The 14,976-nt window shown below is 44.2% G+C and overlaps 1 protein-coding gene across 2 annotated transcripts in view; it reads left to right on the top strand.

Annotated features, from left to right (window-relative positions):
* RAB6A (RAB6A, member RAS oncogene family) overlaps window positions 1–14,976 on the top strand; it is a 79,109-nt gene that overhangs the window by 26,277 nt on the left and 37,856 nt on the right. The window lies entirely within an intron of this gene.

Consider the following 14,976-nt stretch of genomic DNA (forward strand, 5'->3'; position numbering starts at 1 on the left):
TTCTTACAGAATGGCATCCTTTTGAGCTTACTAGGTATCTGAGTATGACTATCAGCTGGGTAGAGAAAGAGCGTTTGAAGAATCAATTAAACATTGTCATGAGTATCAAAGTGTATCTCGTTTTTAAGGCAGAACAGTGGTGGGGAACTTCCTGTATAACCAAATGACTGCAGTAAGTAAACACTTTTTCACTCCAGCTCTCCTGTATCTTATCACTATGGTCAGTGTAAACTTTTCCTCGTTGGCTCAAGTGCGTTCCACACTTCAACTTCTGTAACATGTGTGTAAATGAAGGCCAGGAGTCCCCTCCAGATGTGACTGCATGCAGCCTCCCCCCATCTTCTGACTTCTGTAGAAAGGCAGTCTGATCATCTGATGCTAAGTGCGCCGTCTTGATGCCCGATCCAATATTGAATCCATTTTAATAGCCCGATGTTGATCTTCAAGATTATTAGAGGCCCTATCCATTAGCATCAGCATTTATCCTTTCCATGTTCTTGACTATCAAGGCAGCAGCACTTCTTAGGGATTACGGAGGTGATTGTGCTGGCATGGAAATTGGTAAGTAAAGAGCACTGGATCCTTTCAGCAGTTGGCCTACACCTGTGGAGCTCCTCTATTTAAAAATCAAACAGAAAAAGCAAGTGTATTGCAAACTTCACCTGCAGAAGAGAACTGTTCCCTTGCATTTGCTTTTTTCCAGTAACCTCCTTGAAAACATAGAGCTTTTTTAGTTTTTACCATGCGATTGTTTTATAAAGCCTTGTGACGAGACTGAATAAAATTCCCCTGGTTTAGGTTTCTATTGTTTTGGACGTGTTTTGAGATTTGCCATGGTCCCTAGTTACAAATTCTTAAGTTAGAATTGTTCAGCAAGCTGTTGACATTCAAAATGCCCTTACTTTCTCCCATGGCCCCTCTTGATTTCCACCAGAGTTTAACTGTACTTTTTCTCAAAGATTTCTGAAGCAGCCAGAAATAATGAAGCGATGGATATAATGTTTCTGTGCCATAGAGGAAGCTCTTACTGTTGGAGAGCATGCGGCTTGGACCTCATTGTGAATAAAAACTCTGTGCTGTAAAAGAAACAAATGTGCAAGATGAACCAGATTCTGTGAAAGAAATGAGAATAAAGCACTGCTACCATGAGACCACAAGACATTGCTCCGTTCCATATTGCACTGCTTTGACTCTGATCAAACAATACCCAGCTGCTTTTTTTTTTTTTTTTTTAAACCCTCTTTTTCCACTGCCCAGTGAAAATGCCAGGGGAAATATCTCCATTGTGCTGGGATTTAGGCATGCACAGCTGATCACAGTTATTTTCTTGACTTTGCTAACTGAAATGAATGGCAGTGTAATTACAAACAGGACTTCTACAGATGAGTTGTTCTGGACCATGTACATTCTTTCCATCTTGCTTGGACATGTCCAATTAAACAGAATTGGATCTGGCTTAATCCAGAATATTTTAAAGTAAGGACTTTTTGTTAGGATACCCTGTGATCAGCATGTTCGAAGAGCTTGAATAGAAATTGAGAAGCCTTTTCTGTAACTGGTTGCTTGGTGTCTGAGACTAGTACTGTGCCCTTCAACATGTTCCTTATCTTTTTTTAGCAAAAATCAAGCTATTTACTTCTAGGAAACAAGTCTATTAAGAAGTTTTATCACCATGTGTTTTTATTAAGTGCTGCAAGGACTATGGTGCATTGCAATAGACCTAAGCACATATCGGTAATTAAAACCTTTTGTTTGCATTAACTTTATCAGCTTTTGTGTTTTATATTTCAGTGAAGAGAGTGAATCTAGAGCTCTCTTTCTGAGTTTGTGCAAGCTTGGAAGCATTCACACGTGGACCAAAAGACTGGGCTTAATACTGAAGTACAGCAATGTGTCTTACTGCAATATCCAGCTTTACGTATAGGGAGTTCATGTTGCTTCTAATTTTGCCCATGCTTATGCCACTGTTATCCAGGTTTCCTAGTTGTTAGAGGCTGGAAGGGACCGTATAGATTATTGGATCCAGCCCCCCTGCACTTGGGCAGAAAGACTGCTGGGATCAGATGAGCCCAGCAAGATGGGCGTCAAGATGCTTTTTGAGGTTGAGTTTGGTGGCTTTTGGTTTTACCGCCTGGTCTGCAGTAACTTTCACTTGAACTTCTACATGAGTTTGACTTACATGTTAGTGAAAAATGGCTCAGTGAAATTATTTACTCAGATCCAAGTTGAGTTATTTTTCCCCTCTCCATTCAGCATGAGGAAAAATTGACATGGGGCAAGTGGCTGCTGAGGCTCTGGGTCCAAAGCCAGAGCCGCAGGCCAGGGCTGGAGCCGTGCCTCCCACTGCTGCCTGGATTCAGGAGCTATGGAGTCAATAGCAGCTGCAGTGGATCTGGGTCAGGTCAGTAGTGTGGGTTTGGGGAGGAGGGTGGCAAGTGGTGCAGGACAGGTGACAAGTGGTAGGGATGCAAGATATAGGGGTCTGCCTGCTTTGAGCCTTTCAAAGCTCTTCCTGACTTGTCTATCTGTGTCCTGACTTGGCACATCTGAGGGATGCTGGACATCCTGTTTGCTCACTTGGTGTTGCCCATTGCATCCTTTTATATAGCTGAAGCACTGTTTCAGTTTTAGTACAAGAGCCCTTAGGCAACCCATAGAGGAGGGTGAATTTTTCACTGTCTGAGAGGTACGTGGCAGACCAGGCGTTCGACTTTCGGCACACCGGTTAATCCGTCATTGATTAGACTTGTTCTGTGAGTGCAGATATGTCGTGTGTGCATGCAGTCATTTTCTGTAGCAGCACTTGAATAAGTTGTGGCAAGCCAGTCTCTGGAGTTCTTCCCTTGAAGAGAACAATGCTAGTGTTCCTTATTTTTTTTTTTCTAACTTCAATTAGCATTTTGGGAATCTTTGATACCCCACAAAATATAGGTTTTCTCAAGTCATCTGACATGTCTTTAGTAGTTCCAGTCCTCCTTGTTACTGGGCCACCTGCCTTAAATCCCTGTTTGGGTATCTTTCCTAACCCTACTACTTGATGTAGTCGGCCTGAATTTGACATCCCATTCAGGTGCAGTGGGAACGTGAGTTGGTTTAATCACTTTTACATGGGAATAGATGGGTGAAACAAGCAGCGGTCACCTCAAGGTCTGAAATGAATCCGAGATTGTCTATAGGTATGTGTGCTATATATGCAGAGGCAGGGCTGTGAAATACCTCTCATGCAGGTAGATGAGAAGCTTTCCAGCTTCTTCAGGTGCTAAGGTTTCAGCTTAAAGCTACCAGGCCCTAGGGTTTTCCCCCATCCTTGGAGACTGTAATGTCTTCTTTACACCCTGCCTTTTGGAAGACTTTCTTGAGCTGGGTCCTGTGCTACTGCTGCTGCCCAGAGCCTGTCCAAGTTGCAGCAGCAGGCTTGCTCTTTTCATATCACCTATTCAAATCAACTAGTATTAACCATTTATCCCAGGGCCCAGTCAGTGTCTTAAACTGCTGAGGAACTTCTCCAAATTTTGCAATAGGAAAAATATTGCTGCTGATCAAGGAGAGGGTGTTCACTAATAGCTGATCAAACACAAATAGACACCATGGATCTCTTCCCGGCATGGGCTTGGATGGAACTGGCATTGTCCTCAGAAATCCTACTCTGCTAATTAACAAAGAATAACTTCTGGGCTGTAGCCTGGCATTTCACAAGAGATATAATTTCATCATGAATTTCAACCCCCCGCATGCATTAGCAGATCTTATGCACTTAAATCACTTGAGCTGCATGCACGTGGTACTGTTGCTGACTCAATTGCAGAGCATACTGTTTTGACTCAATTTTAAGTACGCTCTGCAAAACTCTCCCTTTGCCCGTCTCTGTAAATGTAATTCCTTGAACCCAGTACAAAACCGAGCTCATTAGATGCAGCAGAAGTGGTTAACAGTCTCATGCTTTTGTAGGGTCTCATAATAGAAAATACCTTCCTCACCGCCCCCCACCTGCTGTTGGCTACTGCTAAACCTTAAATATAAATGACAACTTTTCTCTTCTTGCCAGCCTTGAAATGCCTAGAGACAGCATTAAAACTGTACTTAACAGTACTGAGCTCTTAGATCCATGGCGGAGTAGACCTTTATCCAGTCTTCCTTCAATCTTTAGCTGTCAGCTGTAGAAATCAATTTCTGTATTGTGGCATTTGAATCTTTAGTGGATTGATTATATTAAAAAAAAAAAAAAAAAAAAAGGTGGGGTGGGATCCAGGAGAGGAATTAAATTACCGTGCTTGGTAAGGCAATTTCATGTCCATTTGGTGCCATTTAAAAGATTGTGCACAAGGCATAACACTCTAGGTCACTGAGCTTTCCCTAACCGTTTTGTGAGATGGTAATAGTGTCTCCTCCAAAGCATTTCTGCAGCTGCAGTGTTTTGAAAGCAGAGGCTTGCTTGTGTAGCTAAATGCCTCACCGGGTTGGTTTTCCAAGAGGTTAGCAATGTGCGTATCAAGGTTGTGTTAGCAGGTGTTGTGCAGAGGTGCCCTGGTGCCAGGAAGTCTGGCAGCTGCTGTTTGGAAGAGCTGATCAGCTTCTTCTCTGATCTTTAGGGAAAAGGTGTTTTTAGCTTTCAGGCTGTTGATCAAAATACTCGCCCAGAAGTGTTTTGGATTCTGGTTCATGACATCAGTGACGTCTCCTTTGTCTTGGCTGTCTGAGAGCTTTGTCTGTTCCCTTCCAGTCTCTGGTACGTGTTCTTGTGAACGAGTGTTTCTGAGATCCCGCTGCTGCCAGTGGAGGGAGACGCCTCTTTCGACGGTCAGTTTAATGGAAGGTGCAGCATTTTCTCATCTATCGTGAACTGCTGGGACATTTCTTCTGTTTTAGATGGGTTGGTCATGGTCAGATCAGCTTCTGTCTTCACCTTCCCACTCCACATGGTATGCTGTCTTGTCCTTCACACATACCTGCAGCTGGATCTTTTACAGCATCCTGCAAAACTAGGGTCTTTTCTCTTCCCTCCTCTTCTACTAGATATTCTTCTAACATCCTTCCAAAAAAACCTTTCCATCTTCCACAACAATAAAGGCATCTTTCCTACCTGGGATGCCAGGATCCCAAACATCTGTCTACTACCCTCAGCCAGCAGGCCAGAGGCAGCCTGTGCTCCCGAATACATAATCTACTTTCTTTAGGCAAATGTGCTCCGGTAACAAAATGTACTTGTACTTTCTCTTCAATGGACAAGCTTCATGCGCCAAATAGTTCAGTGCTATTTAGTGACGGACTTCATCACCAGGTTCCCAACATGGGGGCTCTTGTCCTATTGAAATCTGAATGCACTGGGCCAAGGAAGGTGTCACACACCCTGTCCGTGGTGGGGTGGTGTCCTGACTTTCTCCCCAGTGTGCTGCTGCTCGCCCCAAGAAACAGATAGAGGTAAGTCCCTATCTCAGCAACTCGGATCCTCTGCCCTTGTATCTGGACTGCAGGTGCAGTGAGGGATCTCTCGTGGCCCCAAGTGCCCCTGCTTTAGGGTATGGAAGAAGTTATGGGGCCCCCTTTCGGTAGAAAGTGTAGCCTGGAAAATCACTCGCCCAAAAATCATTCCTCCCACTGGCAATCAGTGAGGCAACAAACAGCAAAAGGCTTTATTGCAAAGGATGAAATAATTATGCAGATAAAACCAACCATAGTTCTGGAGTTGGAAAATAAGGCGACTACATCTGGCTCTCCTTAGTCTTCCATGAGAGTCCTACCAGAGTTTGAGATCCACCTTTCCCAACTCTACCCATCTTGCAAACTGGGGACCAGTGAAAACCTAAGGTCTGTGATTCAAAGACAGATATTTTAGCCTAGCTAGACTCTTAAAACCTGCCAGCCTGCCCCCTTCCCGTAGCATTATTGTAATGTTCACGAGTCACCAGGCTCCTCCAGAAAGTACTGCTGTATCTGGAGTCCCACTCACTGGCTTGCTGGGCCATTACTCCCAGATGCCCTTTGCTGTTGTAGAGTTGGTTGCCCCCATCATTGGCGAACAGTGTCTGGGGGCGCCCATTCCACCAGTGGCCCCTTATTTCCGCTATTGGGAGTTAAGGTTGCCGTGTCCCTAGGACACGGTAACAAGGGAGAATTAGCAGTTGCACCCGCTCCCTCAGTTCCCTGACTAGACTATATCCCAAACCATAAAGGTACACATGGCCAGCATAACATCATCCATACATTGATAACGGGTATTATAAATGGACGCAGCCTAGCATGGCCTTTCCAGTAAAGCACGCATGCCCTATCAGTACAATAAAACATGAGAAAACAATTGCAACATGCCACAGACCCCAAAATATGACAGGGTTTGTGACAGAAGGCACTCTCCCTGGCCAATACTTGAGAGTCCAGGTGGAAGAATTTAAGTTGCTTTATGTTGGCTCTTTCACATGCTGCCACTCAGATCTGATGGCTCTTATCGGATCTGGCCTTTAGTTAGCAATGCTTCCTTAGTCAGCAAAGCTGCCTAAACCTCAGTTTGTCCTTGTCTTAACTGATGTCTCTCAGGCCAACAAAGATCTGATCTCGGGTCAGAAAATTGCTGTTCAAATTCTCTTTTTTTTTTTTTTTTCTTCCCCCTGGTAGTACCCACTTGGAAACGCATGCTGAACAGCACATCTTAATTCATTGGGCTACTCAAATTAGCTCATTTTCCTCAGTCCTTTGTTAGTTATTCCACTAGCACTGTTCATAAATCTCTTGATTACTGGTTAATGTGGAAAAGGGAAGAACTGTTACCTTTGTAAATTATGGAAATACTTAACAAGAGAGCAGTCAGCCGGCAAGTTGGCATGAAAATGCTTATTCACATTACCCATTGCCCGAGAGACCGACTGAAACGAAACCTTTCAGCCTGCCCTGGTGACAGCCAGATTGCGATAGGAAAATGTAGCAATTGGCTTATCGGTGGCAGGCTCTCAAATGCGATTACTTGCCCTAAATCAGTTAATATTTGAACATCCTTTGAGGTATGCCCATATCAATTTGTGGCAGATGATATTAAAAGAAAAAAAAAACCCCAACCATTGAACACTTTAGTGCTTAACGTGGGGCTGAAATCATCGTGGTGTGCTAATAGGCAAATGACTTAAATGTACCATGTACTCTTTACATTTAAAGGGCACTTTACCTGGGTGGAATGGACTTGTGCTGTACATTTCATTAATGATTTGAGGCCATAAGAAAAATCAGCCTGAGAGATTTTTTTTTTTTCCAGGTATTAGTTGAAAGGCTGATTTAAACCCTTTAGGGAGAATTCTTATGCGTTTTTCAGGGGGGGGTAGAAAGGCACCTGAAAAGTGGCAGAAATGTATATATTCAGCGTAGAGCCTTTCTCTCTCTAGCTCATATGGACTCCTTTCATACACGTGGTGGGGGGGGAAGGAGAGGATCCCAAAACTCTTCCCATCTCTGCTGCCCTGTTCGTCTAGCACTTAAATGTAAGCTGCAGCTGATCATATCAACCACCGACAAGTAAATAGCTCTTTCTAAGCGCGTTCATTTGCTAGGTAGATGTCATCCTTCATTATTTCACGCCATTTCACTCCACTGTGTTTCTTTCCTTTCTGTCTGTTCTGCACCAGACAGTCATAAATATTCATGCCGACTTTCCACTATCCATTTAGTCCTGTATACTTAGCTGATGGTCTATTCATTTTTTTTATAAACTTGGGCTTTGTCTTGGCATCTGAGTACTGAGGGCTGCCTAGCAACCTAAAAGACTAATGCTTTGAACCTCCGGGTTGTCATGGGGAACCATTAAGGTCTTGAGATTTAGGAGATTTTTGTTGAAAGACCTACCAAAATGTCATGATTATATGCCAGGTATCCAGGTTGTAGCCATATTGGAATTGAAGCTCATGGAAGAGGTGATGTCTTTTATTAGACCAACTAGATATTTGCAAACAAATTATTTCATTTATTTGCAGGCTTTTAGGCACACTCATCCTTCATCTGGCATAGGAAAGAGCAGAGATGGGAGAACTTTTACAATCTCTGCTCTCTCCTATGCCTGATGAAGGGTGAATTTTCCATGAAAGCTTGCAAATAAATAAAATAATTAGTTTCCAGCTCTCTAGTTGGTCTAATAAAAGATGTTTATATGCCTCCATTTGGGACACATGATTTGTATGCAGTAAAATGCAGATGCCTAATTTGGGGGGGCTTTCTCATGTTCTAACTCTTCTTGACTTGTTCAGCTACAATAATGAGTAAAAATGTGTCATCCCCTACATTTTTTTTTTTTTTAAACAAATTTGCTCTGGCTCAGATGCCTAGCTCATTTTGTTCAGCCTTCACAAAGCTGTCCAGACTTGCTAAGCAGAGTCCTTTTCTAATTGAATATTTAAAGACTGAGTTGCAATTAGTTATCGTTTGCCTTGAACCTAGAAGGGAAATGGCTACTGCTGAGCTGTCTTATCATTGATTGCAAGAACGTTCCTCGACAACCGGAAGTGTGGTGTGTACTGCACCGGCACCTGCCTTCATTCCTCTGTCTGGTGTTGCACTTCACCCGGACTTGCTGTCATCTCATAGGCCTTCTAGTTCTCATCGTGCTCAAGGGGCACCCTCGTTCCTCATCATGAACTTTTTAATGGATGCAAAAGATAACAAGCCATGAGCACGGGAGGGCACTTTTCAGGGTGCCAACCCAGCCTGAGGCAAGAAATAAGTGAGCAGTACTTATCTTCACAGTGATCACTTTTGGGTGTCGCTATAACTTCAGGCTGTGGCTCTGAACATCTGCAAAACTCTAGAGCTCTTGGTTCAGGGACTATACCTTTTATTAGACCAACTAAGAAATTGTAAAAAAAATGATCTTTCTTTGCAGAGGTTACAGCTCTGCGCACTTTGTAGGATCATAGGCTGGAAGGGACTTCCGGGGTCTTCTAGTCCAACCCGATGCAGGAGCAGCTGTTCCTTCCTCATCGCAGGTAGATGTCCATCCAGATGTGTATGTAGTTGGTTTTTGATAACCTACAGTGATGGAGATCCCACCACTTCTCTGGACAGCTTATTCCATTGTCCTTCTAGTCTGGCAGTAAGGAGGCCTTTTCTGAGAGCTGATCTATCTGCCTTGCTGCTGTTTAACCCACTGCTTCGTGTCCTGTCCATTATGACCATAAGGGGCTGTTACTGTCCTCTCATTCGACCTTCAGCATTATGGTCTGGACAGAGAAATCAAGTGTGGCTTGTTACACTGGTGTTATTTGTGCTTCTCCAGCTCTTACTTTTAATGGGCTTTTTCAGGTCCAATAACTCTGATCACAAAGTTCTATAGAGCTGCTCATTTTGGCAGCCGGTGACTAAATGTTTTGTTCCTGAGAACTGCATTAAATGCTAAATACATGTGCCTTCCCAATGTAGCTGGGAGAGGTTGCCAAGGGGCGCAGAGCTCAACTGTGGGAATTCTTGGTTGAAAACTCCCAAGGCCGAGAGTATTAAAGCCTTATTTCCGTAAGTGCTAGCCAAGCTCAGCTGCCACAAAGAGGTGGATGGCGAATGGTTTCTCTCATGGTTGGCTGGCAGGAGGGCAGGGAACAGAGCGTATGAGTGGGGTGCGGGGAGAGAATAGAAAAGGGGAATGGCATAGCTCTGGCCTGTGAAAGAAGTGTGTATTTTTTTCCAAAGAGGAGGAAAGAGAGAAACTGGTAAAAGTGTTTTAAGGAGGAAAAACCTGATGTAAATTATAGCCCGGAGAATTTTAATGTGTGTTATTACCTACACTCACCACCTTGATCTCTCAGGACTGTGTTCATTTTAGGAGCTGAAGAAGCAGGTGTTGCAGTAGATTGCTGTTGATTAGGAGCTCTTTTACATGCCAAATTGTAAGGGGTGATTCAGTGGAGCTGGCATCTTGTTGGAAGTGACCCTCCAAAGGGACCCTTATCTTCTGCTTTCCTACTCCCTTCAGTTGGAGATCTGGTGGACCCACCACACTCCACCTGCTAATTTTGTGGGGTTTATGGTGCCAGTGGCTGACATGCCACTTAACTGACTGTTTGGGAAGGAGCAGCTGCTGATTCAGACACAAAGTTCAGTGCATTTTAAGCTCCCAAAATACTTTCACGGTATGCTACAACCCGCCCTGCGTGTTGCACAGAAGCGTGAATTGGCGCAGCTGTGCCACTAACACTTCCAGGGTGTCAAATGCCTGCTCCAAGAATAGGCAAGCAAACTGGAGGTGTATCCTCCCATTCTTTGATCACAAGCTCTCTCGCCCATGTGAATACTACAGTAACAAGAGCTCGAGGAATATCTGCTCTCCCAGGTTTTTTTTATTGTTCTAATTATTTATCATGCTTATCAGAGCAGTAGCTAAAAGCCAGCGAGGACTGAAGGACCGCATTGGGCTGACCAGCGTACCCAGAAGGCCTGTGCCCCAGATGCTTGTAAGTTAGATAGGCAAGGCATAGGGCGGGTAAAATGGAGTGAGCAATGGGATGTTTGCAAGGATCAGGTTAAGTCTGATTTTGAGGGAGGAGAGAAGTCAAGTGGGAAAAGCAAGGGGATGGGGCAAGATGGCCACAAGACTAGAAGATCTTCCACCCCTCTTCCTGCTTCTCAGGCTACCTATTAGGTTTGTCTAATGCTACCTCTCTAGAAGCTGCACCCTGGCCTGCAACAACCTAGGCTATTGGCATCACAATGCCTGGAGTACTGCACTCTCCATCTCTGCAACCTGCAGGTATTCAGGTTGCAGCAGTGAAGTCTCTTGAAAACAACTGGTGTTAAACTAACCTTCAGAGCATGTTGCTTTGCCCCCACACTCCCCTTTGGCCTTTCCTTTTTCCAACCCCGTACCAAGTTAGCTCTTCTGTGCTTACCTATTCTCTTACTTCACTGCTTTTCGACTCTTAAAAATGATAGTCATTCCCAGCTTGTCTGTTCATTGCACCAGTACCTGTGCTCCCCCCCGACTGCCTTTGATGCAGGGAACAAGCTCTTCAAAATGCTTCATTCAGCCCCTTTGTATCCATTAAGCAAGCATTTAAAAATAAAATTTCAAGTGAAGAAATTGAACACTCGTTCAGAGAATGAGGATTAGTTGACCTAGCAGTATTTGCAGGATGACTGAAATGCCATTGGACTCAAAAATTAAAGAGCAGCGTGCTAGGCTGGCAAGTTTCCATTCTGCAGATTCTCATTGACCCCAAAGTCTTAAAGGTACTGTCATGGACCTGTTCATTTTATATGTCACCTCTCTCCTCCCTATCAGCAGCACCTGAAAATGGCAGAACTGCCAGAACAAAGGGCAGTATCCAGTCATTGTGTGCCTGTCACCGAGATGCTTTTCACCTCGGGTTAACTGATTGCCAGTTAACTTGACGTGTCTAATGTGATTGCAAAGGTAGGACTGTACAGAGGTCCTCCCTGCATGTTTGTTTCAGGTTCTGGGGTTTTTTAAAGCATGAACTGATGCTACTTTTTTAAAGCATAAACTAATGCTCTGGGTACCACAGCATGAAACTGGCTACATGGTGATGAACTTAAGTAGCCTGTTATTGTCATGGATAAATGGAATGGCAAAAAGGCAAACTGCAAAGTGATGAAGAGTAATTTTATACTTCTTCACGTAGAATAATCTTGTAATGCAAGCAAAGAATGAATATATCTGTTTATTATTATTTATCATGCTATCATGAACATATATATATAGAGAGAGAGAGAGAGAATATATATATTCATTATTTGCTTGTATTACAAGATTATTCTTTCTGAAGAAGTGTAAAGTTACTTTTCATCATATCTGATGTTTCTGGAATAGGAATTTTCACCCAAAGCCTCATTTTCTGCCTTCGTATCCTGGAAACGTCCTGACTTATTGAAAAGCATCTCAAATTCTTTCTGGGGGTGGGGGGGAAGAAAACCAAAACAATCTATTATAGAAACTGCACATATGTTAACAACCCGCACTTTTAATTATGTCAGGAAATAAATTCTGTGGAAGGCACTCCTTCAGCCATTCCATGTGTAAATACACCACAAAACGCACTGCTTTGTCAGTATAATGCAAGAACTGCTGAACAAATACAGAAGTGACTTCAGTCTTCTGCAAAGTACAAAATGTTCCCAGCTCCCAGAATCAATGGAGACTCCAATTCAATCTGAGAAGCCGGGCTGGAAGTCTTTCCATTAGTCATTCACAGCCTGGGCAGTCAAAACATGCTTCTTTTTCTTATCCTGATAACTGCATGTTTAGTATTGCCATTTCCTTTCCAAGGAAGTAAACAGGTTTGAGTTTAACTAATGAGTATTGCAGGTAGTAGATTTGAAAGGTCAAGATTATATTAGATGAATGATTGATGTTGTAGAGCTAGGGTGTCCAACTCCCATATGGCCTTGAGGGCTGGATCTAGACCGTTGGACAACTGGACCCTGGCAGCAGCTTGTCAATACAGCTGCTGGAGCGACCACCTTGACATGGCTTGGGAACTTAGTGGGTGAACACCACTGCTGCCAGCCCCCTCCCCTTTTACTCTGCTGCCCATTTTCACTTGCCACCAGTGATTGAAGACATCAAATTTATTGGCAGGCGCCAGGAGATGAGAGGTGGTGGAAGCCCCATCCTTGGAGGTTTTCAAAACCCAGCTAGACAAAGCTTCGGCTGGGACGATGTAGTTGGGGCTGGTCCTGCTTCGAACAGGGTCGGACTAGATGTGACCTTTTGAGGTCACTTCCAGCCCCCATTTTCTGTGATTCTGTGGTGGTGATGTTCAACCCCTCTCCACTTCTGGAGCTGCTCCAGCAAGCCTTAAGGACTACAATTTAACCGTATGCAGGCTGCAGCCCGTGGGCGACCAGTTGAACAGCCCTGTTGCAGAGGGTGAAAATACCAGTAGCTGTCTGGGATTAGGAATACATTTTTGTGGGCTAGACTGTTTGCACTTTTTGTCTGCAGCATCTTCTGCATCAAGGTGCTGAATTAGATGGTGCTTGGGTCTGATCTGGTTAGGCTGTTCATTTTGCACCAGGAGGGAAGTCCTCTGAACACTGGCTTGAATCAACAGAGAATTGTTTTAAGGACTAAAACTTCTGTGGGCGCAGCATGTAGTAAGCACGCAGGGTTGGACTTTGACAGGTTCCCTCCCTCCCCTCCCCTTCCCTTCCCTTCCCCCCTATCTCCTGTAATCGGGTCTCATGCTACCCTCTGGATTCCTGCCATTCCAAAATTGTAAATGATTTTTAAGACCTAAACTTCCTGTGAACAAGCACGGTTGGCCCCTGGCTCTCCAGAGAATTAGCCAGCTTGCTTTGCTGCTGTGGGGGGAGCAGGGTCAAATTTCCATGGCATAAAAGCAGAGAATAAGGGGGATTGATTTTTTTTAATAAGCTGTTTTAATCACTTTCATACGCCCAGTTCTGTATCGGGAGTGTGGGCCGACACGTCTAAAAATAATCTTCCCTGATGACTGGCTCATGTGGCTCATTTGAAGTTGAGTGGCCACCTTTGGGGGTTTCTCTTTAAATAAGAATCTAAAAAAGGCTTTCACTGATCAGCATTCAAGATGTTGCCCTGTCTCTCCATGGCACTGCTTCCCTTACTGTAGCCTTGATTTCCAGCTCTGCTCTTAGCCCATCTCTCCATTTCCATGACATACCATTAATGATTATATACTGGGGACTTGAGAGCCAGCAAATAAGGTGAATGAAAACACTGGCTGCAGGCCCGTCAGCAGGAAAACCTCTGCTCCTTTCATCATGCTCAGCAGAACTAACATAGGGTCAGATCGTCTGACCCTGCCGTGGCTGGCACTGGAGTGAGATTGCACCATTAAAATGCCTGAGCCCTGTCTGCACTGAAGATATTGCTGGTTAAGCCGTACCGTGGTGAAACACAGGGCTTAAAATAAGCCCAGCTCCTAGGCATTTCTTCCCTTGAAAATTATACACTGAGCTGCCTTGCTAGGAACGTGTGAATTGTATCTTTGCCGTGATCCCTTTCCTCTGTGACCTTTCCTGAAAGGAAGCCTGCAAAGGGAAAGAGAAACCTCAGGCTTATCTTGTCTTCTACTTCCCTATATATAAAGGTGATCGAAAAGGTGCTTTAAGCTTTCCTGAGCTTAATTGTTACCTCTGAGAACGCGGAGCCTCGGAGGGGTGTTTTTTGCTAGGGGCCTCCTGGGTGAAGCAGGGGAGGTGGACGTGCCAGCTTTCAGCCTTGAACTGAAGAAGCCAGATGTTGAATCTTAAGAGATTTTTTTTTTTGCAGGGGGTTGGGGGGGAGAGGGTGATGACAGTGCTCAGGGTTGTAAAAGCACCGAATAAAAATCCCTTTAGTTTTCTACCAGCTTTCACTGCTATTCAGGAGATACGGCCGGCTGTCAAACCTGTATTTTTTTTTTTTTTTTTTCTGGAAGAATCCATGGATGTGACCTGAATTTCTTATGTTAGGTGGGGGAAAAAAACTCCCAAGGCAGGAGGGACCTTCTTGCCTTCATCCATCACGAAGAGGCAAAAGCGGCACAATCCCAATTTCTTTTTTTCCTTTGCAGGTCTCTTTTAATTGTCAGCTGAACTCCCTTACTAAGTCTGCCTGGCAACAAATGACCTTCTAATCCGGCATCGGCAGGGAGATGATTTGTATGATCTAATGGGTCTTTTCCATATCTAACTCACTGCAAGTCTCCCGAGTGACTCATTACAGCACGAAGCAGAGTGCTGCTTGTAGCACTGCCAATAGTGGCCAACAGCATCCACTCTGCTGGTGCCGGCACAGAGGAATTGCAGAGACCTGCTATTAATCAATTTTGTTAGCGCATGACTGGCAAGATGCAGCCAGCTCTTCAGTTCGCAGAAAGAGGACAGCGCATCTTTCTCAAAGTAGATAAATGACTTCAGAGATGGATGGTACCTTCTGTCAGATCCTTTATTTTGGAATAGGGCACATTATACCTTGACGGTGGGTTGCAGTTGAACATATCCTCTGAAGCATATGTTTTGCAGTGGTTC

Source organism: Alligator mississippiensis, chromosome 1 (genome assembly GCF_030867095.1).
Source record: "Alligator mississippiensis isolate rAllMis1 chromosome 1, rAllMis1, whole genome shotgun sequence".
Lineage (NCBI taxonomy): Eukaryota > Metazoa > Chordata > Crocodylia > Alligatoridae > Alligator > Alligator mississippiensis.